The sequence below is a fragment of the Apium graveolens genome, chromosome 2 (genome assembly GCF_009905375.1).
Source record: "Apium graveolens cultivar Ventura chromosome 2, ASM990537v1, whole genome shotgun sequence".
Classification (NCBI taxonomy): domain Eukaryota; kingdom Viridiplantae; phylum Streptophyta; class Magnoliopsida; order Apiales; family Apiaceae; genus Apium; species Apium graveolens.
In genome coordinates this window covers 143,502,505-143,528,821 of record NC_133648.1, presented here as the reverse complement: position 1 = coordinate 143,528,821, position 26,317 = coordinate 143,502,505, and positions in this window count along the sequence as shown.

The window sequence follows — 26,317 nt, the reverse complement described above, 5'->3', positions numbered from 1 at the left end:
TCGGGTTATAAAATACTCCAGAAAAATAATTGATTTCTATTAAAAAATAATATTCTGACGGATGATCAAAAACCATGGATAATTAGAATCCGTCGGGATGTAAATTTTGACTTAGACAAAATTTCATCCAAAACAGAAAAATCAATTAAGTTTCTGGCTGCACAATAACTTGCAAAAATAACTGAAATGATTCAAGAATAATTAAGCATACGTAACTCACTTACCAACCTTGAAAAGGTGGATTTATCAAGTGGCTTGGTAAATATATCTGCAAGCTGCTTTTCACTTGGAACAAAATGAAGTTCCACAGTACCATTGATTACATGTTCCCTTATGAAGTGTTACTTGATGTCTATGTGCTTTGTTCTTGAATGCTGCACTGGATTTTCAGTAATGGAAATTGCACTTGTGTTATCACAGAAAATATGAATTCTATCCACTTGTAGACCATAGTCCAACAATTGGTTTTTTATCCACAAAATCTGTGCACAACAACTACCAGCAGCAATATATTCAGCTTCAGCTGTAGAAGTAGAAACTGAATTTTGCTTTTTATTGAACCAGGACACAAGCTTGTTCCCTAGAATTTGACAGGTTCATGTTGTATTTTTTCTGTCTATTTTACAACCTGCATAATCTGCATCTGAATAGCCAGTTAGATCAAAACCAGAATCTCTAGGGTACCAAATGCCAAGTTTTGGTGTTCCCTTGAGATATCTGAAAATTCTCTTAATAGCTACTAAGTGAGATTCTCTAGGATCAACCTGAAATCTAGCACAAAGATAAGTAGCAAACATTATATCTGGCCTACTAGCAGTTAAGTACAGAAGTGAGCCAACCATGGCCCTATAGTTTGAGATATCCACAGACTTTTCAGTAGTGTTTGAATCAAGCTTAGTTGCAGTGGCCATGGGAGTTTTGCAGATGTGCAATCCATTAGATCAAACTTCTTTAAAAGATCATGAATATATTTAGTTTGACTAATGAATATTCCATCACTAATTTGCTTAACTTGTAAACCAAGAAAGTAAGTTAGTTCTCCCATCATGCTCATTTCATATGTACTTTGCATCAATTTGGCAAACTTTTTACAAAGATTTTCATCTGTAGAGCCAAATATAATATCATCTACATAGATTTGAACAAGTATACTAGAGCCATTAACATTTCTAAAGAATATAGTTTTGTCAACGGTACCTCTTGAGAAGTGATTTTCCAAAAGAAACTTTGATAAAGTGTCATACCAGGCTCTAGGTGCTTGCTTCAGTCCATAAAGTGCTTTCATAAGATAGTAGACATATTCTGGAAAATTTGGATCTTCAAAACCAGGAGGCTGAGTAACATAGACTTCCTCCTCCAAATCTCCATTCAGAAAGGCACTTTTGACATCCATCTGATAGACCTTGAAATTGGCATGAGCTTCATAGGCTAATAAAATTCTGATGGCTTCAAGTCTTGCAACAGGAGCAAAGGTTTCATCAAAATCTATTCCTGCTTGTTGACAATAGCCCTTAGCAACCAATCTAGCTTTGTTCTTGATTACTATGCCATATTCATCCATCTTGTTTCTGAATACCCACTTGGTGTCAATTGGATTCTTTCCTTTATGTTTGGGTACCATCTTCCATACCTTGTTCCTTTCAAATTGGTTTAGCTCCTCCTGCATAGCTAAAATCCAATCAGGATCCAATAAAGCTTCTTCTACCTTCTTTGGTTCTTTCTTAGATAGGAAGTTGTTGTATATACATTCTTTTTGAGTCTCTCTCCTTGTTTGAACTCTAGAAGATGCATCACCAATGATGAGCTCAAAAGGGTGATCTTTAGTCCATTTCCTTTGTTGAGGTAGATTAGCTCTAGATGAAGAGGCCTCATTGTTGTCTTGATGTGTGACTGAGTTTTGATTATTAGAAACTCCCCCTGAATTTGTAAATCTTTGACTTGAGAAAGGGGAACTTTCTGTAAGTGATCTATACTGACTTTCAGCTTCTCTTAATGTTCTGACGGATGATGCACTTTGTGTCCCGACGGATGAAGCTGATTGTCTCCCGATGGATAAGGCAGATTATCTCCCAAAGGATGAAGCATTTTGCAACTCGACAGATGTTTAATTATGTGCTTCATTAGTTGTAGATTTTTCTGCATTATCCTTATTCACTATTTCTTAATCACTTTCATCATCACTGTCATCACTAACCATCTCCACATTATCAAACTTGAGGCTTTCATGGAAATCTCCATCTTACAGTCCTTCAATCTTTTTGTCATCAAACACAACATGTATTGATTCCATAACAATATAGGTTCTTAGATTGTAGACCCTATATGCCTTTTCCACGACATATCCAACAAAAATTCATTCATCTGCTTTAGCATCAAACTTCCCATATTGATTAGTTTGATTCCTCAAGATAAAACATTTACAGCCAAAGACATAAAGAAAATTTAGAGTTGGCTTCCTGTTCTTGAACAATTGGTAGGGTGTCATACACTTTGCTTGATTAATCAAAGAAATATTATGAGTGTAGCAGGAAGTATTCACAGCTTCAGCCCAAAAATATGTTGGTAACTTTGATTCTTCAAGCATTTTCCTTGCATCTTCAGTAAGAGATCTGTTCTTTCTTTCCACTACTCCATTTTGTTGCGGAGTTCTTGTGACGGCCTCAACCCCGGGGTCAGGAGTTGACGTCACCAAACACAATAACCAAAATATAAATAACAAGATTATTATTAAAATATACTAACTTGACCCCAAACCAAGATCCGATCCAGGTTCAAGTATAATTCAGATTCATATTATTACAACCCATTTATTTAACATCTAACACACTTTAACTTTATTCAGCAACTCATCAGACCTCATGGCCTGATACAAACTACCTCAGAGGAGCCGGGTCCAGTAGGGGCGGGAACATGGGTCTGACTGACTTGTCTTCTAGGCATCTGCGAGATATGCATAACAGTTTGCAAGGGTGAGCATAATCGCTCAGCAGCACCAACATATGAATAACGGAATAAAATAAATAATGTAACAATAATAGGAACAGAGCCATAATCATGATATCAACATTTCATAATGAAAATTAGAGATAACTGGATATCACTAACTAGCATGCTTTATCAAAATAATATAGTAGTGTGTTGTATAAATACCAGAGTCCAATTTTAGTATGCTAATCACTTTTATAAAACCGTTGTATCAACTACTTATGCTCTTATATAAATCACAAATCCAAATTAGATACGTAGTGGATATGTGAAGATAGTTGATCAGGCTATCAACACCAGACGGCCCTAACTTCCATCCCATTTACCTGTTCCGGAACTCAGAGACTAGCTAAGTCTCTGACCTGCTGGACTAATCGGTTTTATAGTGCACGCAACCGAATTAGCCTCTTACGCCACCTCAATAGGCCTACTCCGGCCCCAATGTATCCCATATCTAACCGTTCTATCCAGATTTCAAAACACTTGTACCTATCTCATTTTCAAAATCATTTATTTAACCAGCACACATTTAAAATCCATTTCGTAAATCATTTCATTCGAGATAGGTACCTTGCGATGTTACTTTTTCCCAAAACAATTTGAAAACAGTGGTTTATAACTACCGGGGATACGTAACTTAAAATGTTTCTGTTCCATTATAAAAAAATAAAGCATTCAACTATTCATATGCACTGAACCATAAAAGAATGGTCAAGGGTACTTTCCTTGCAAAGCTTTACAAAACCCTAAGTAGCTTTCATGCTGACTTCGATCCTGGGAAAACTCGACTGGGATCTACAGATACAGAGTACCCTAATTAGTTATACCGACATGCTTGATATCCTCAAATCCTAATAACCCAAATCCGACAACCCGACTCGTATTATTATTATACACATGATCACGTAATCACATATCCCGAACATAAATAGGGGTAACACGTAGAACATAATTATGTACATTTACTATGGAATTTTAAAAAATTTTGGCAGCATCTTATTTATTTATAAGACTACCCGTCGATTACAATCGACGTCAATAATCCACAATAATTCACAATATCACTTCATTATTTTATACAACATACATCCCAACATTATTCAAAATTAATTATTTAGGTCCGAAAATACTTTATGTAATTATTTTATTTATTTATAGAATTTAGGACTCAGAACATCGTCATCACCGTCCACCGTTGACTCACCGATCATCAACGGTGGCACAATTTATTGGCGCCCGATATAATACGGGTTCCCAAATAAATTATATCGTTAAATATTATTTTTCCCGCAACGAAAATTTTTATTACACGAATGATACTCATTTATTTCCCTACAAAAAAATAGATAAAATAAAAATCAATTTATAATAACCAATATGCGTAAACAGGCCCAACAAAAGGCCCAAAACTCAAGTCCAACTGCACACAACTAGCCTCACTATTAGAGGCCCAACATCAACAGCCAGGCCCAAGTTTAACAGGCCCAACTGCAAACAGGTCAAGCCCAGCAAGGAACCAGCCCAACAGAACACACAGCATCGCACACACGCGGCCACGCACCGCCACAACACACACACAAACTCTAGCACACACACACAAGTATACACAGAGCACACACATATACACAAGTATATATATGCATATCAACTGAACAAAAAAAATAGAACCAAGCCAAACGGAAAAACAGCGGCGGCTCACCGGAAAACAAGCCGAAAAATGACGGTGAAACATAGGGCAAGAACAGCCGAAGGAGGAAGGAAGAAGACAGGCCGAAAAAGAAAAGAAAAATGAGAAGTAACAGAAGAGAAAGAGAGACAATCGAGAGCACAGCCGAGAGAGACAAAGGGAATTGATGTTTATCTCCCCCTTAATTGATTACTCACTCTTCTGAAACAACCAACGCACGACACGTGTCCAACTTCGTTGGATACATGTCGTTTTATATTTATTTTAACTGACTGCAAGCCCGACACGTCATTTTAATCTATTTTTAAGGGTACAATTCGTAAATAAATATTAATCAAAACATCGCCAAAATAGGCTTATGTTACAAATATCTCGAAGTTATTTAAATCACAAATTTCAAAATTTTAAAAATAATTTTTAAAGTACGCTTTATACCCGCTTTTTAACGAATAACGAAACAACGCGCGGGTGAAACCATTCCCGAAAATTTCCAAAATAATTTTAAAATTCTCAGAATAATACGAACTTAATAAAATATAAGTTTCATGATTTTTAAAGAATTCCTGAATTAAATATGGATTTTACAAATAAACACACTCAGAAAATCATTTAAAAATAAATAATTAATGAAATATTGATTTCTCAATTTTATAAAATCCTAAAAATAATTATAAAATTATAAAACCAATTTTAGAAATAATCCAAGTATTTATGGAATTAAAACTACAATAAAATCACTTTTACAAGCGAGATAAAATCATATAACTCACTAATAAATCACACAATTCAATTCCACATATCAACAAATCATAAATAAATAATTAAATAACAATCAGTAACTGCTGCCAAAACCAACACACCTTTATTTAATTATTCAAACCTTTATTACACTTTTAAATATTAAAATAAAAAGAAAATACACTAGTCGTTATATCCTTTCCCCCTTAAAAAGATTCTGTCCCCAGAATCTGGCTTAACTAAACAAATGAGGATATTTATCAAGCATGTCTGACTCTAATTCCCAAGTAGACTCTTCTACTCGAGGATTTCTCCACAAAAATTTTACTATAGGAATCGACTTATTCCTAAGGACTCGTTCCTTACGGTCTAGGATTTGAATCGGTTGTTCCACATAGGATAAATCTGGTTGAAGCTCAATCGGTTCATATTCTATGACTGATTTAAATTAGGGACATAGGGTTTCAACATAGACACGTGGAACACATTATAAATGTGCTGTCATTGCGGTGGTAACGTTATCTCATAGGCAACCTTTCCTACTTTCTTCAAAACCTCAAAGGGTCCTATAAATCTAGGGCTAAGTTTACCCTTTTAACCAAATCGTACTAACCCTTTCCAAGGTGATACTTTTAGTAACACCAAAGCTCCTATTTCGAAGTCCATATATTTCCTATGCAAATCTGCATACTTTCTCTGTCTATCATGGGCTGCTTCTAACTTTTTCCGAATCAACACTATGGCATCTCTGGTTTGCTGAACCAACTCAGGACCTAACACTTTCTTTTCTCCTACCTCATCCCAATATAACAGTGATCTACACTTACGTCCATACAAAACTTCGTAAGGTGGCATCCCGATACTGGCATGGTAACTGTTATTATACGAGAACTCAATCAAAGGTAGGTGTTCATCCCAATTACCTTTAAAATCCAAAACACAGACCCTCAACATATCCTCTATGGTCTGAATCGTTCTTTCACTTTGGCCCTCCGTCTGAGGATGATAAGCGGTGCTCATATTCAACTTCGTTCCTAGGCACTCTTGGAATTTAGTCCAGAACCTGAAATTAAATCTCGGGTCTCGATCTGACACTATAGACACATGCACTCCATATTTGGTAACTATCTCCTCCAAGTATAACCTAACTAGCCTTTCCAACGAATACCTTTCATTGATCGGAAGGAAATGCGCCGACTTAGTCAACCTATCAATGATTACCCAAATAGCATCATGATTCGTTCTCGTCCTTGGCAATCCCACTACAAAATCCATAGCAATCTCTTCCCACTTCCATTAGGGAATCTCTAAAGGTTGTAACAATCCACTCGGTCGTTGATGCTCTGCTTTCACCGTTTGACACACATGACACTTATTTACCCAACTGGCAATATCCTTCTTCATTCCTGGCCACCAAAAGTTTCTCTACAAGTCTTGATACATTTTAGTACTACCAGGGTGGATAGAAAACCTAGAGTTATGCGCTTCCTGCAATACCTCGTTCTTCAATTCCGTTACATTAGAAATCCAAACTCTGGATGAAAATCTATACAAACCTTGACTATCTTTTTGAGTACTCAACTCTTCTCCCGTCAAGGTATCCAACTCTTGTTCCATAACTCCTTCTTGACACCTTCTGATCTTTTCCATCAATACCGGCTGGAAAGTAACTTCATATAGTTGCTCTTGATTCTCACTAGGTACTCGGACCTCAATCTCCATTCTTTCCAAGTCTTGTGCTAATTCTTCCGCAATCTTAACCATATTCAGCATTTCTTTTCTACTCAAAGCATCAGCTACCACATTGGCTTTACCTGGGTGATAGTTAATCGAACAATCGTACTCTTTAATCAATTCCAACCACCTTCTCTGTCTCATGTTTAAATCCTTCTGGTGAATATGTACTTCAGGCTCTTATGATCTGTATAAATATCGCATTTTTCTCCATACAAGTAATGACGCCATAACTTCAAAGCAAACACTATAGCTACCAACTCAAGGTCAAGAACTGGATATTTCTGCTCGTGAGGCTTTAACTGTCTGGAGGCATAAGCAATCACTTTGTCATGTTGTATTAACACACAACCCAATCCTTTCAAAGAAGCATCACTATAGATTACAAAGTTTCCCATCTCATCTGGCAATGCTAACACTGGAGCCGTCACTAATCTCCATTTTAATTCCTGGAAACTTTCTTCACACTTTTCTGTCCAAACGAACTTCTCATTCTTCCGGGTTAACTTGGTCAATGGGGATGCAATCTTCGAGAAATCTTTCACAAACCTTTGATAATATCTTGCTAATCCAAGAAAACTCCTTATTTCTGTTGGTGTCTTCGGTTGCTCCCACTTTGATACGGCTTCAATCTTTACTGGGTCTACTTTGATACCTTCCTTACTTATTACATGACCAATAAACAGTACTTCCGTCAGCCAAAACTCACACTTAGAAAACTTCGCATACAATTGCTTTTCTCTTAATTTTTGAAGGGAAATCTGTAGATGCGTTGCGTGATCTTTCGGATTCTTCGAATATATGAGGATGTCATCAATAAATACATTAACAAACTTATCCAGATACTCTTTATATACCCTATTCATCAAATCCATGAAAGCCGCTGGCGCATTCGTCAATTCAAACGACATTACTAGAAACTTGTAATGGCCATACCTTGTTCTGAATAGAGACTTGGGGATATCTTCAGGCTTTATCTTCAGTTGGTGGGAGCCAGATCTTAAGTCAATCTTTGAGAAGTAACATGCTCCCTTAAGTTGATCAAACAAATCGTCGATTCGAGGTAAAGGATACTTATTCTTTATCGTCAACTTGTTCAACTCTCTGTAATCAATACACAATCTCATACTTCCATCCTTTTTCTTCACAAATAGCACTGGAGCACCCCACGGAGAAACACTGGGTTGAATGACTCCCTTGTCCAATAATTCCTGAAGTTGCTTAGCCAATTTTTTCATTTCCATCGAGGCCATCCTGTATGGAGCCTTAGAAACCGGTTCATCTCTAGGTATCAAATCAATGGAAAACTCTATCTCTCGATCAGGTGGTAATCCTGGTAACTCTTCTGGGAAAATGTCAAGGAATTCTCTTACTATAGGAATCTCATCCAAAATAGGGGTCTCTTTCTTCGTATCCATCACATGAGCCAAGTACGCCTCACATCTTTGCCGCAACAATCTCTTTGCTTGCACCACTGAAAGGAACTTCCTATCTTGTCTCTGTCCTTGGTAACTGATCCTTTTATTATCTGGGGTATGCATAATAACTCTCTTTTTCTTACAGTCTATATTCGCCTTATGAAAAGACAACCAATCCATACCTAAAATAATATCAAAGTCTCCCAACTCGAAAGGTATTAAGTCAACAGGGAATATATACCCCGAAATCTCTAGAGAACATCTGGGACAAAATTGACTTACCGTTACCTTATCTTTATTAGCCACTTCTATGGTCAAAGGTTCGTCTAGGTTTTCTAACATCAATTGCATTTTAATCACACAATTCACAGATATAAAAGATTTGGACGCTCCTGAATCAAACAAAACGCTAACAGGTACAGAATTAAGAGAAAGCGTACTTGCAACCACATTAGAATCATGAACTGGAGACTTCTGGGTCATCTTAAAAGTCCTAGCTCTAGCAGTACTGGTTGCTGGTCCTTGGGACACACTCCTTCCAGCATTACCTTGGGTCACTGTCTTGCAATTCCTAGCTATGTGTCCCACTTTGCCGCAACTAAAGCAAGTAACTCCTTGACTCTCAGACTTACACTCCGTGGAATAGTGATCTTTCTGTCCACACTTAAAATAATTGATATTCTCTCGGCACTGTCCACTGTGATTCTTCCCACACGTCTTACAATCAACCACTGGCTTACTCATCCTCGTCGGGGCAGAGTTAACTGAAGTATTACCGGGTTTACCCTGGGGAAAATTCTGCCTTTTGAACCTCTTATTCTTATTCCTGCCAAACCAACGCTGGAACTTCCGACTTGCTATTCCTGATTCTGACCTAGCGGGTCCACTTTCAAATTTCCTCTTCTTCTCATCCTGCTCCTTTGCAGCTAACTTCTGATCACTCTCTATCACTAGGGCAGCCTAAACTACCAAAGTATAGGTCTTGAGTTGTAAGGCTACAACTCCACTCCTTATTTCTGGCTTCAACCCTTGTTGAAACCGCTTCGCTCATTGAGCTTCCGAACTCACATATTCTGGTGCTATATGGGCCAACTCCGTAAACTTTGCTTCATATTCCGTAACACTCCTATCTCCTTGTTTCAATTCTAAAATTCCATCTCCATTTGACTCTGGAGACATTCCGGAAAGTATTTCTCCAAGAACAACTCCGTGAATCTGGCCCATGGAACTGGACCTTCTCCTTCTAGGGCTCGCGTAGATTCCCGCCAATAATTTGAATCATTCCTTAGAAAATAACTAGCATAGTCAGTCTTTAAATCCTCACTCACCTTGGTGAGCACAAACACCTTTTCCATCTCCTTTAACCATATCCTGGCAAGAACAGGATCTACTTCTCATTTAAACTCTGGGGGCTTCACTGCTTGAAAAGACTTAAAACTAACACCCTGATTTGCCCCCCTCATCTCATGCTACTGCTGGATTTGTAGTTGCTGTTGTTGGATTTGCTGTTGTTGTTGCTGTATGAGCTGCTGTTGCTGTTGTTGTTGTTGCAATTGTTGCTGCTGCTGCTGGAATTGTTGTTGCTGTTGGGCTAGCTGTACAGTCTGCTGACGCAACAAGTTCATCAAGTCACTCATGGAAGGATCCCCAGCAGATCCGTTATTGGGTTGATAGTTTCTCTTTGGTGGCATCTCATGAAACATAACAGTTATATATAAGAAAATGGATTGCTCCAGCAGTTTCTATTTATGCAGCAGGAGAGCGTTGCCACTGAGACAATATTCTCATCCCCAGTCTAATTGGATCCGTCCTGAGTCAATGATTATTATCTAAAAATGCCAACAACAGAAACAACAATGATAATAACAACAATAATAGCAACACACAATATATATATATATATATATATATATATATAAACTGATCAATAGAATAAAGCAGCTGAAATACAGTAACCAACAGAATCCAACTAGTACAACTGAAAATCCAACCGAAAAGAAACCATCCGAATACACACCAAAATTGGTTGTCATAGCAGCCTCGCCTACTATAAACTATCACAACTTAATGTACATATACAAAGTAAACAACTACAGAACTCCTAGAAGTCAACTCTGAGCTCTGTATCTCTCTGCTGCAACTCTGTCTAGCCACTACCACTGCCACCAATGGAACCTAGCTCGAACACTAACCAGTTCACTAGGTCCGGATACTGCATAGCTCTGAACTCTGAACTAATGAAACGGTCAACATATCTAGCCCTCTCTACAGCCATCTGGGTCAATGCTCTCACACGGGCTCGCACCTCAGGGGAAGGGGCCGAAATACCCTGGAAAGGTGCAATAGGTACTTGATCGAACTGAGCAGCAAACTCCGAACTCTGATCTCTGATAAAAGAAGTGTTCACCGCTCGGTGAACATGGTAAGGGATCGGTGAAGAAGTACCACTAGGGGCCATAGGAGGTACTGGAGGTCTCATCATGGAAGAACTGGGATCGCAGCCGGGAGGGAAATCCCTGACAGCAAACACAGATCTACGTACCCAACGACGAGGACCAGATCCAGGGATGTCTCTCGGCACAAAGGAAGGAACTGGTGGAGGAGGCATAAGGGTCTCCTGAGTAACAACATCCGGGGGTCTCTCAGAATCTGAGCTATCCGAATCAGAGGGATTCTCCCGAGATGGAGAACTTGAAATCGCAATAGGCCACTGTCAACATAATAAATATACAGGCAAGACACAACCAGGTCAAGGCAATTCTATCAAAACATTTAATAGATGCCAGGGTAACGCCGTCGGAACCCTCGACTGACTCTAAAGGTTTTGTCCTCTATATGAGTTGCTACCTCACACTTAAAGACTCACGTTATCACCTACTCGACACAATCCCTGACCTGAATCAGGGACTTGAACCTGTAGCTCTGATACCAACTGTGACGGCCTCAACCCCGGGGTCAGGATTTGACATCACCAAACACAATAACCAAAATATAAATAACAAGATTATTATTAAAATATACTAACTTGACCCCAAACCAAGATCTGATCTAGGTTTAAATATAATTCAGATTCACATTATTACAACCCATTTATTTAACATCTAACACACTCTAACTTTATTCAGCAACTCATCAGACCTCATGGCCTGATACAACCTACCTCAGAGGAGCCGGGTCCAGTAGGGGCGGGAACATGGGTCTGACTGACTGGTCTTCTAGGCATCTGCGAGATATGCATAACAGTTTGCAAGGGTGAGCATAATCGCTCAGCAACACCAACTTATGAATAACGGAATAAAAGCAATAATGTAACAATAATAGGAACAAAGCTATAATCATGATATCAACATTTCATAATGAAAATCAGAGATAACTGGATATCACTAACTAGCATGCTTTATCAAAATAACATAGTAGTGTGCTGTGTAAATACCAGAGTCCAATTTTAGCATGCTAATCACTTTTATAAAACCGCTGTATCAACTATTTATGCTCTTATGTAAATCACAAATCCAAATCAGATATGAAGTGGATATGTGAAGATAGTTGATCAGGCTATCAACACCAGACGGTCCTAACTGCCATCCCATTTACCTGTCTCGGAACTCAAAGACTAGCTAGGTCTCTGACCTGCTGGACTAATCGGTTTTATAGTGCGCGCAACCGAATTAGCCTCTTACGCCACCTCAATAGGCCTACTCTGGCCCCAATGTATCCCATATCTGACCGTTTTATCCAGTTTCAAAACACTTGTACCTATTTCATTTTCAAAATCATTTATTTAACCAGCACACATTTAAAATCCATTTCGCAAATCATTTCATTCGAGATAGGTACCTTGCGAAGTTACTTTTCCCCAAAACAATTTGAAAACAGTGGTTTATAACTACCGGGGATATGTAACTTAAAACGTTTATGTTCCATTATTAAAATAAAGCATTCAGCTATTCATATGCACTGGACCATAAAAGAATGGTCAGGGGTACTTGACTTGCAAAGCTTTACAAAACCCTAAGTAGCTTTCACGCTGATTTCGATCCTGGGAAAACTCGACTGGGATCTACAAATACAGAGTACCCTAATTAGTTATACTGACATGCTTGATATCCTCAAATCCTAATAACCCAAATCCGATAACCCGACTCGTATTATTATTATACACGTGATCACGTAATCATATCTCCCGAACATAAATAGGGGTAACACGTAGAATATAATTATGTACATTTACAATATATTTTTAGAAAATTTTGCCAGCATCTTATTTATTTATAAGACTACCCGTCGATTACAATTGACGTTAATAATCCACAATAATCCACAATATCACTTCATTATTTTATACAACATACATCCCAACATTATTCAAAATTAATTATTTAGGTCCGAAAATACTATCTGTAATTATTTTATTTATTTATAGAATTTAGGACTCAGAACATCGTCATCACCGTCCACCGTTGACTCACCGAAGTTCATCGTCAACGGCGGCACAATTTATTGGCGCCCGATATAATACGGGTTCCCAAATAAATTATACCGATTAATATTATTTTCCCCGCAACGAAAATTTTTATTTCATGAATGATACTCATTTATTTCCCTGCAGAAAATTAGATAAAATAAAAATCAATTTACAATAACCAATATGCGTAAACAGGCCCAACAAAAGGCCCAAATACTCAACTCCAAATGCACACAACTAGCCTCATTATTAGAGGCCCAACATCAACAGTCAGGCCCAAGTTTAACAGGCCCAACTGTAAACAGGTCAAGCCCAGCAAAGAACCAGCCCAACAGAACACACAACATCGCACACACGCGGCCACGCGCCGCCACAACACACACACAAACTCTAGCACACACAAACAAGTATACACAGAGCACACACATATACACAAGTATATATATGCATATCAACTGAACAAAAAAAATAGAACCAAGCCAAACTAAAAAACAGCGGCGGCTCACCGAAAAATAAGCCGGAAAATGACGGTAAAACACAGGGCAAGAACAGTCGAAGGAGGAAGGAAGAAGACGGGCCGAAAAAGAAAAGAAAAATGATAAGTAACAAAAGAGAAAGAGAGACAATCGAGAGCACAGCCGAGAGAGACAAAGGGAATTGATGTTTATCTCCCCCTTAATTAATTATTCACTCTCCTGAAACAACCAACGCACGGCACGTGTCCAACTTCGTTGGATACGTGTCGTTTTATTTTTATTTTAACTGACTGCAAGCCCGACACGTCATTTTAATCTATTTTTAAGGGTACAATTCGTAAATAAATATTAATCACAACATCGCCAAAATAGGCTTAAGATGTTACAAATATCCCGAAGTTATTTAAATCATAAATTTCGAAATTTTAAAAATAATTTTTAAGGTACGCTTTATACCCGCTTTTTAACGAATAACTAAACAACGCGCGGGTGAAACGATTCCTGAAAATTTCCAAAATAATTTTAAAATTCTCAGAATAATACGAACTTAATAAAATATAAGTTCCGTGATTTTTAAAGAATTCCTGAATTAAATATGGATTTTACAAATAAACACACTCAGAAAATCATTTAAAAATAAATAATTAATGAAATATTGATTTCTCAATTTTATAAAATCCTAAAAATAATTATAAAATTATAAAACCAATTTTAGAAATAATCCAAGTATTTATGGAATTAAAACTACAATAAAATCACTTTTACAAGCGAGATAAAATCATATAACTCACTAATAAATCACACAATTCAATTCCACATATCAACAAATCATAAATAAATAATTAAATAATAATCAGTAACTGCTGCCAAAACCAACACACCTTTATTTAATTATTCAAACCTTTATTACACTTTTAAATATTAAAATAAAAAGAAAATACACGAGTCGTTATAGTTCTTGCTGCAGAAAACTCATGCATAATCCCATTCTCTTCACAAAATGATCTCATCATAGAATTCTTGAACTCAGTTCCATTATCACTCCTGATTCTTCTTACTTGAAAATTAGGATGATTGTTGACTTGCCCTATGTGATTGATAATGATTTCACTAGCTTCATCTTTAGACTTTAGGAAATATGTCCAAGAGAACTTTGAGAAATCATCCACAATTACTAGGAAAAATCTTTTCCTTGAAATGGACAACACATTGACTGGCCCAAATAAATCCATGTGTAGTAATTGCAAAGGTTCTTCAATTATAGAATCAAGCTTCTTTCTTAATGATGCTTTGATCTGCTTTCCTTTTTGGCAAGCATCACACAATCCATCCTTAGAAAACTCCACTTGAGGAATGCCTCTAACTAGTTCTTTCTTAACAAGCTCATTCATAGTATTGAAGTTTAGATGGGACAACTTCTTGTGCCATAGCCAACTTCATCTGGACTTGCTTTACTGAGAAGACAAGTGACAGATTCTGCATTAGATGAGTTAAAGTCAGCTAGATACACATTTCCTTTTCTCACTCCAGTGAGAACCACTTTATTGCTTATTTTTTTTGTCACAACACAGGCTTCTGAATTAAATGTTATTGAATTGCCCTTATCACAAAGTTGGCTGATACTCAATAAAATGTGCTTGAGACCATCCACTAGGACAACTTCTTCAATGATGAAATTATCTTTTGAAATCAAGCCATATCCCACAGTATAACCCTTGCTGTCATCTCCAAAAGTAATACTTGGGCCAGCTCTTTCCTTGAACTCAGTGAGCAGGGTAGAATCTCCAGTCATGTGCCTTGAGCAGCCACTATCCAGATACCAAAGATTCTTTTTGTTTCCCTGCACACATCAAAATCAAATCAAGTTGATTTTGGTACCCAAGTTTCCTTGGGTCCTGCCTTGTCAGCTTTCTTCTTTGGTTTCTTAGGTTTGGTCTCATTTGACTTGGGAATTTATGATTCATCCTTAGTCATTTGAGTTTGACCTTTGAAACCAGTCATTAAAATAGAATTATCATGCACATTTTGATTAACAGGAAAAGGCATGCTATTTACAAACATGTTATTCCAATAAGGCATGCTAAATGGAATTTGTGGCATACTAAATGCAACATAATAAGGATTAGGTGTAAATGGCATATTAGCAAATTATGCATTCATATTCTGAGTAGACACAACATTCATAGGCATGGTAGGCATAACAGTCATGTTGGGAAAAGAGGGAGGCACAAACATAGGAGTAGGCATGGCAAGTTTGCAGTTAACAGACAGGTGATTAACACTACCACACTTAACACATATTTTTCTTGGTGTATATTTATTAGGTGTATAGTTGTTATGCTTGTTAATTGCTACTTTCCCATTTCTATTATTTTTCTTTTTAGTTTCTGTTTTAACCTTAATCTTTTCTAATCTGTCATTCAGTTGCTTGATAGACAGATGACCAAGATTAACTTTCTTCTCCTTCTTCACTTGACTTGATTCTCCTGGAACAAAGTTTTTGGAAACTGATCCATATTTCTCATTTAACTTGGTAAGCTTAGCTTTGCTCACAGGTTTACTCACAGCCGACGAATGTGGCTCTTTGTCACACGATGAATAATCCTTTTGATTATCCAACGGATGATGCCTTCAACCAAGTTGGATTCCAGCTTCTCCTTACTCTTTTTCCAGGATGCATCACAGAAGGACTCAATACCTTGAACTTTAGTAATTTGAGCATGGACATCTCTGGATGTTTTCCATGTTTTAATCACTTCATGTTCTCGTTCAAGCTGCTTCTTTAAAATCTCTTCTTTCTTCAAGGACTCAGTTAATTCATCCTTAGAAATCTTACATTCAATTCTCAAATTTTCAAATTCAATGAACTAAGACTCTAGCACATTGTTTCTCTCACTTAAAAACAGATTGTTTTCTTTAATTTTAGCATTTTCCTTAGTGAGGGACATAAGTGTAACACGCAAGTGATATAATTCTGTGGACATGTCATCTATGGCATCATTACACTCAGATTTAGATAAATGTGCTAGGTTAGTGGTGATTACCTGATTACTTGAAGAACTTGTTTCTGTTTCATCAGATTTGGCCATCAGGGCTAGGTTGATATAGCTTGTTTCTTCATCTTCATCCAATCCATCAGCTGCCCAGTCATTTTCTTATGTAATAAAAGCCCTTTCCTTTTGCTTGAACAACTCAAAGTATTTCTGTTTATAATCAACAGGCTCAAACTTCTTCTTGCTAGAATCTGACTTTCTACACTCACTGGCAAAATGCCCAACCAAACCATATTTGAAACATTTGAATTTGGATTTATCCACCCTGTTTCTACTTGACTTGGATGCTCCAAAGTTCTTTTTGAACTTGAGATTGTCAAATCTTCTGGAAAGGAATGCTAAATGTTAATCAATATCATCCATATCTTTTGGCTCAAATGATCTTTATTTTCAGCTACCAGCCCTTTGCCCTTGCTTTCACAGACCTTTGATGTAGACTCAACAGCTTCTACCTTCATCTCTTTCTCCTTCTCTAACTCAGCAACCAGTGCTACGGACCCTCCTTTCTTCCTTCTTTTCTCCATCCTCTCATCTTGCTCTATTTCAAGCTCATAAGGTTTCAGGATGCCATACAGTCTCTCCAAGGTGAACTCCTTGTAATCCTGAGAATTTCTCAATGAGACTGTCATTGGTTTCCACTCCTTTGGAAGAGATCTAAGGAACTTGAGGTTAGAGTCTTTTGTTTGATAGACTTTTCCATGCAACTTCAGAGCATTTAGTAGTTTTTGAAATCTACTAAAAAATATCAGTGAGAGACACACTATATTTACACTGGAAGTGCTCATATTGCTGAATTAGCAGCTGTATTTTATTCTCCCTTACTTGCTCAGTACCATCACAAATAATCTGGATAGTATCCCAAACCTCCTTGTCTATTTTGCAGTTAATGATGTTATAAAACATATCACCATCAACTCCATTGAATAATATATTCATGGCCTTCTTGTTTTTCCTGACTTGCTCAATATCAGGGTCTGACCATTCATGCCTTGGTTTTGGAACAGATGGCTAATTGCCAGTTGCAGCTCTCATTGGTACATGAGGACCTCTCTGTATGCAATACATATAGGCCTCATCTTGGGAAAGAAGATGTAGGTGCATCTTCACCTTCCAGTTGTGATAATTATCTTTGTCCAGAAGAGGAATCTTAACTCCAACATCCTTCTTGTTCATCTTGCTGTTTTTTATGATCTTTACACTCTTTGTACTTTAAGAGCTTGCTCTGATACCAATTGTTATTCCCTAACAATACAACAAGAATTACAAAAGGGGGTTGAATGTAATTCTGGCTTCTTTTTTAAGATTTTAAAACAGTTCTTGATAATATATATGTGTTTGATTTGCATAGTGCAAAATAAATGATTTATATGAATCAAAACACAAAGTAATAAAAATACAAGCTTTTAAAACTTTCTGGTGGATTTGAAAGTATCCACCAGATATATATATATATATATATATATATATATATATATATATATCGAATGAGAACCCTTTGAAGCTTGAATAGCTCACAGCTGCTTACAAGTAGAACAACTAAACTTACAGAGAAATGCTACAGAAGACAGCTTGAAAATGTTTCTCTGAAAATGTGTGTGCTTAGTTTGTTTCTAGTTGCTCTACTAGCTACACTTGGTTTATATATCACCAAGTTTACGTGACAATAAGACAAGATAATAAAACAAAACATATCTAGTCTAACTCCATGTTACTTCACTACTCTATTCCAGCATCTTTGAATATCTTCATAATAGCATGGAAATGGTAATGCCTCTTTGTTCTCAAATCCCTGCTAAACAGGCTGCCACATTCATTTTGCAAACACTCGACGCATGTGACTGTGTTGTCACTGTCAACGGATATTTGAATTTGATCATACGTCGGGTACATGCTTGTCATCCATCGGGTAGCTTTGTTGATCATCCTTCGGGTAGCTTTGTTGATCATCCGTCGGGTAGCTATTTGTCACTTGACTCCATTTCACTTATGCAGAATTACAAGACATCTCATATTTATAATTAATCAACCTATTATGCATAGCTACTAGTAGTCAACATGACTCATATGCTCCTACATAATCTACATAAAGTTGTTTGCAAAAATGTGCTATAATACTTATTATTACATAAGCTACTCACTCGATGGATGTCAAATCATCATCCGTCGGGACTATATTGAATCATCCGTCGGGACTATATTTGATCATCCGTCGAGTGCTACAAAATTCACTAAGTTAAATCTACTAAAGTGTTTTGTTTAATTTATCATCAAGTTCACAACATAATCCTAACAACATTAGTTTTAGTATAACCAGGTGATGTGTTTGTTGTTACTTCACATCATTTTTATTACAAGAACCGATGTTTGAGTTCTTTTTTTAGAGGAAAAAAAGCCTGCTAATTTTTGCATAAACCCAGATAAAATCAAAAAAATACGCAATCAACATCCAACAAATAACCAGAAATATATTAAACCAACATCCGTGTCTACAACCAAAATCTAACCACTTCGACATCCAACAAACAACCAACATCCAACCATTCTGACATCCAATAAACAACCAACATCCATATATATACAACCAACATCCAACTCTCCATACCAACTCCACCCATCCTTATGCATCTCCATATTCCAACTAAAATTTATAAAACTTAATAAGTCTAAAATTTACCAACATAGAGGAACCAAAACAAGTAGCACTTCCTGCTGCATATTTAGACATACCAAATAAGCGGCCACTAAAGTTTGCAAAAGCATATTGTTCCCTTTTACTAGTTTGCAAAAAACAAGATCAGGCTTTAAAAACTTCATATCAACTCTTGGATATATTCTGCAGCCTCCATTCGCACGTCGTCAAGCTCGTCCATTGTATAAGACAAACGGGTCTTGGTCGCCCACTAATATTTAATAAACGTGACAAAGAATTAGCATATGAATTATGTAGAACTGTTTATTTTAATAGTTAACACGTAAATTAGATATACCTTGGTTCTAAATGTCATTTCTCTGTCTGAAATGATTTCTTTCATATAGCGCATGACGACATAGCCGCATTCATAACCACCAGGATGTTGGGGTGATCCCTTTACAAAACAACAAAAATCAAAGTTAGAAGCAAAAAAGGGGACTTCACCAATCTGGAGAAACAGACTATATACAAAACTTATAACAAGATTCTTTATTTTTGCAGGCTTATTTCCCCTTCCAGTTTCGGCATTAAAAGATTTTATTGAGCTATTTGATAGAATGACACAATCTCAAAAAAATACCTAAAAATAATCTAGAAGCATATATATCAAAACTGAAAGGTACATAGATATTACCTTGACAGTGCTTTTTTCAACTTAGGAAAATGATACGGCTGAGATAAAAGATTGCAGATATAGATGTCACCCTCCCATATTATGACTAAAATCCAATGTTGACTCTATTTTAAAACAAATATAATACAGTTAGAATGTGTGGAAAAAATTACCTAAAAATTAATTGTAACAAAATAAAAAATTACCTCTCGTTTTGTGGCAGGAAGAATACATGATAAACATTCCCCTCTTTCAACCGATTGACAATGTAAGATTCAAAACCTTTGTTGAGGGCAAATGTAACTCCAGGATCGAAGAAGGCAAACAGATCTAAATCATCATTCTCAGTGACCACAGTATGCAAGTATCTAAAAAAATGGGCTCACCAGCATATGCATTTGTGCAGAATAAAAAGAATCAAAATAAAACTGTGCTTACGCCATGTATGCCGCTATTGTAGATTGTCCGATCATGTCATACTCTAACAAGGAAATTATATTTTCATGCAAAAAAAATATTGTTTTCTCTACTCTAAAGACCTCTGCATTGAAAGGAATCGGTAAAGAGGCCCCCGTAGCTCTCATGAATATTTTTGCATGTTTGTATAACAAACTGAGCAACTAGGCACATTCTTATATGGCTTTGCATTGTCAAATTCTTCTTGCAGGCATAGTAACTCACTTTTTGATTTTGACAAAGGTGTTTCCTTAACCTTTTTCTGAAATTAATTAATCAATCATTTATTACATATAAAACCCTTTTCTGAACATAATATGAGAAATTATTGGTGTCAACATACCTTTTTTATCACAGTCGGGAAGATCACCATGTCCCGAGGCCATGCTAAATGTGAGCCAATAGCTTGGCGTACCATCTCTATTTCACCACGTACGAGTATAGGAACCAATGTTTCTTCTTGGATGCTGTCATCAACCAAAACACGAACACATCCAGCTGACATAGGCACTCCATGTATTGATTTATTCATATCTGAGTCTTCCAAACCAATGCCAAATGCAACCTTGTTCTTAATATTGTCCACAGTCAGCTCACATTTTTTTGCACCCTACATTTATAACGGAAGACGTAAAATAAATAATTTCTAAAAGCATGTTTTGTGTGCACTATCACATATTGATACTACATGTTTCTTACATTTGGATCAGATGGATCTTTGTCAAAAGCAAGACATTCATCGTCATGTTCAGCCATCAATAATTCCTTCGCAACAGCTGGTTTTACACCTTCATCAAGGTTTTCATGACATGATGCTTTCTCAGATAAATTTGGAGAAAATTTAGCTTTAGAGCTTCAACCTGTGCCATGAATTCTTTCTTTAATCTCTCCATCTCATCATCCCCCTGTCTATCACAGGCCATCAATTCAGCCTTTGTAATTCTTGTTCGTTTCCCCTTAGGCAAATTGAAAAACAATGTTGGGGTGACGAACCCTCCAATGCCTTGAACCCGTACTGAATGCTCAAGAGTTTCTAGGGTCGTGTTCAACACATCTACATCACCCAGTGGTTGAAAGTCTCCATTTTCCTTCTTCTCCAGCAAAGCATCCTGTCAACACAAAATAAGAAAACAAAAGTAAAATTACTTGCTTCCATTCTTGTAAATTCTACTAAAATATTATACTTGCAATTTTGGCATTTATTTCTTCCACTTATTCATCATATGTCCCATCTTTTTTCTTACGACCCTTCTACCAAAAAATCGCCATATCCTTCTTCTCCCCAGGCATCAACCTCCTTACTTTTATCTGTTTAAAATATTGAAATATTTAATATCCATGAAAAATAAACAAAAAATGCAACAACATTGATAGTTTCTTACTTCCACTTCTTATAAACTGATGTACCCTTTCCTTGACATGCGATGCGGATATTTCCGTTTTTTCACCCGCTCGCTCTGATCATTACGAAATGGCTGTAGAAAAACAATATTTTCACTTGAACCTCAAGATAATTAAATAAAAACTAGTGGAATTTTTTATATCATATCTTCTTCAAATTTTAAGTTTATAAATTTATAATATTGATAAATTTATAAATTTATAATTTTTTTATAAATTTTTATACCTAAAACAATATTTTTCGAAGTCTTACTAAAAATAATATTTATAAATTTTTTATACCTCCCACTTCTTCGAAGTCCTATCTGCAAAAAAAATAAAATCCAAGCATCCTTGCTCACATATGAATATTTCTTTGGAGGTTTCCTAAGCTTTTTCTTTTGTCCAAGAAACGGCATGACATAGTCGGAAGTTACCTCCACTTCACTCCTGCCGACTTTAGCATCAAAGACTCACATTCGGGAAGAATTTTGAATGTACTCTGAAGACCATTAAAAATAGATGTAACAACAATTAAAAAAATTTATCACGATATATGATCAATTAAAGGTTACATTGTCCTAAGAACATATATAATTGTTACCTCAATATCAGACCATAAGTTGGCTTTTAATTCTCGATCCACCTTAGGCCAGTTTGCAATGTCAATTGGAATCATAGTTCTAGCTAACATCCCAATGTAGGAATGAAAGTTGTGTCTAGTATCCCCTTCAGGCTCTCCAACATATTGTATCTGACTTTAATTTTCTTTCTCTGAGCTTTCTTGATCACCACTTTGTACATTCTTGAAATACATCACGCAAATCCATACCTATATTTTCAAGTTTCAGTACTAGTCCCTGGTTGAGTTTCTGTTTCATTTGGTGTTTCTTTTGGTCCTTCAGACTGACCACTGGCATATTCGGTTGTTTTAGATTCCCTACTCTTCGACTTTTTCTTCTTCTTAGCTGTTGGCACAGAGTTAGCTGGTTGAGTCATGGTTTCATTTGGTCCCTCAGACTGATCACATTGTTATGATGTTTTGATCTGTAAAGGTAACTCATTAGCTTCCTCGGCTGTTTCAAATTCACTACTTTTCTTGGACTTTTTCTGCTTCTTAGCTGCCATTTCAAACTTTTAATCTATAAAGTGCAACAAAATATTAGTACAATATATGCAACTGATAGAACATACAGATAGAACATGAATAATTAAACAAAAAAATATACATCTAAAAGCAACTGATATATATGTGCACTAAATAAAACGTGTAAAGTAGAAGTGCATTCATATAAAATGGTAATATTATATGAAATGTTCACATGTAATACATTCCATGAAGAGAGTGTTAACTCTTGACAAGAAAGAAAATACAGACAATATAATACCCTCCAAATCCGGGGTATAGAATTGGGGCATTATTAACACTAACTACTCACTAAACCTATACAAGCAAGATATAAATAAAATAATTACCCCGAACTACTACTACTCAGGATCTTTTCAAGGTTAAGGATTGAAAAGAAGAACGAAAACCCAACTTTATTACAAACCAGTTTAAACAATCTATCTCAAGAACTCTCTTTATTACAAAACATTATTCTATTCACATTTTAAACTAAACATCTTTTATTCAAACTACACTATTACTCCTCCTGCTACACCTGATCTGGCAACTCAAAGCTCTCTTCTGGGATAGGGACAAACACCCTTGGTATAAGAGGGTCCCGCTGCTTGACTCGCTTCTTGACTACTCGGGTTCTGATGGTTTTCATTATCTACCTTAACTGAAAAACAAGGTGAATAATAATAAAAGGGGGTGAGCCAAAATTGCTCAACAAGCCTGCAATAATATATATATATATAGTGTAAAGAGAGAAGAATAAGTAAACTGTAATCTGCTGGTTTGAACAACCATCTGTTTCTGTATAGAATAATAACTTGCCATTACTAGCGAGTGTGAAATGAACAAGACAGGAAACAAGAACCAACATATGAACTATAACATGTTGATCAGTCAGGATACAGTGCAGGTCTATACCCAACTGCATAGACCCAACCAACATAAGGGGTACCCAGGTAACTATGGCCTTATAATAAAGGGTCCGGTTAATACCCGGCCCATATCATAACCATCCGGTCCATAGCTTAGCATTCAGAACAATCAGTATGCTTTTGATGTATCCCAACATCAGGATATATCAAAGTATATGTAATAAGGGTATTAATATTGTAATATGAATAGAGGATTTAATAAATTGGGAGAAATCAAGAATCGAAATGAAATAGAAACAAAGATCAATAATTGTGTATCAATATATGTGAACAAGAATTATCAAGGTGTAATTGATATGGAAAGTTGGATATATTTCACTATTCTGAAATTAGAGTAGGGGAAAAAACTTGCCTGGTATGCACTTTACCTCGTGCGATTCACTGCCTTCTGCCTCTTTCTTAATCCGCTTTAAGGATACAGAATCTATCAAGAAAAGATATTCGTTTAGATAACTTATCTCATATATATGCGTATCTCGAATTGATACCACGTAGGCCTAATGGTCTACTTATACGATTCTATCTAACTTGCATATATAATTATATAACACATAATATTCATGTAATCACGTAAAGCACATAACACATAAGGCACATAATTGATTTTTAGACTCATAATTATTTTTTAGAATCGATACTAGACTTATACTCGCATTACCAAATACTATCTGGTTCGATTCCTAACTTTTCAAAATTTATTTGACTTGGTTCTACCCCTAATAGAACCTACAAGCAATTAATTACCACAAGATGACTCACTTTCGAAAGAAATTATGATTTATATATATTTTTAATGGAATCGGGTCATTTTTCTGAGTCTAAAGGTCTTCGTTTCACTCAAATTGGACTAACGGCTTAATTACTACGCAATAAACAAGATTTAATTAATTATAAATCAATTATAATTAATTAATCATAATTAAATAAACCTTAATTATATTTTAAAATAATTATTTAAGAATTATTGTATTTTAAAATAAGTAATCCCTAATTTTTAGAATTAATTACAAATTATTACAATTAATTACAAATTATTACCAATTATACTATTAAATCGACTATTTACAAATAATTATTCGATACGAATAATTATTACAACTCCACTTGTATAAATCAACGAACGCTTGAATAACAATTTCAACTTATTGAACTATTACTCGTATAAATACGAGTTACTCTTATTATTCCATTAATTAACGAATTATCATTCATATTATTCGATATATTTAATTTTATTCATTAATTAATTACTTAATTATTAAATAATAGATAAATAAATAAATAATTAGATAAATAATTAAATAAATAATCAATTTTGAATTTCTAAATTAATAAAATTATTTATAAATTATTTATAAAAAAATTCAGATTTTAAAACTAATTTTTAATTTATTTTTTGGAATTATTAAAACTAATTTTGATTTAATAAAATATAAAAGTAAATAATAGAAAAATCAGAAACAGTTTTCAGGAAATTGGTTTTGGGTTTTGAGGATCAAAACCGGGTAACTTTTCGGGTCGAAAACCGGGTTAATGGGTCGTCCACAAGCCGGTCGGGTCGGGAAGAACAGCCCCACCGGCAACGATGTCGGTGGGTTTTCCGGCGAAGAAATCCGGCCAACACGGCGATGCAACGACAAGATTAACTGGGGGTTTTCATTCCCCAGCCTTCCAGAAACCCAACTCCACCGTCCTCCTCCATCCCCGTCGCCTAGATCGCCTTCTCCGGCTAGAACCGCCACGAACGCCGGCGAGCTTCAATCGTAACTCCGGCGAGGCTTTTACAGACGATCCACGAACCGTTTGGACCAATTCCAGTACCAATTTCATTCATAATTTCATCAGGAATTCAACCATACCAATATCTAAATCTAATAACCCCTAGAATTCATTTTCCGATCAAATCAAACAAATATCCGGCCAAATACCAATCTCACTAATTTGTACATGAAAAATTACACATAATAGCTTAAAATGAAGCTTATTACTTCTACAATCTAACCCCTATACCCAAAACAATCTCAGATTCTTGAAATTTCAAAAACGAATTAAAATAAAATTACATAAACTTGAAACTAAGAACTAATACTTAGGAAATAACTTTGATGAATTAAATAGCACAAACTGATTGTAAACAAGTATATGAAACTATACCAAGCATCAAATTCAACCCAGAACCCCACAATCAAAAATCCACAATTTTAGTACATAAACCCTAAAATATGAATTGAAAATCGAGGCAACAAAACACGAAATTGATGGTATGAACAGAAAGTAGAGATCATGAGGATCATTTTAATTACTCACATGAAGGATTTGAACAACAGAATCACTTCCAAATCAAAGGTTTAATTTCTGCCATGTTCTTCACCAACACTAATTTCTTAATTATTTTTCTGATTTTTACTAATTAATTAATGAATAATTACTAATAATCCATCTATTTATATTTATGGAAATAATACCCCTAAATAAAATTAAGGGTCCAATTACACATCTAATAAAAATATTTGACCCCAATTTTTATAATTTTTGGGTATTAATTATGAATTTTTAATTATTTAT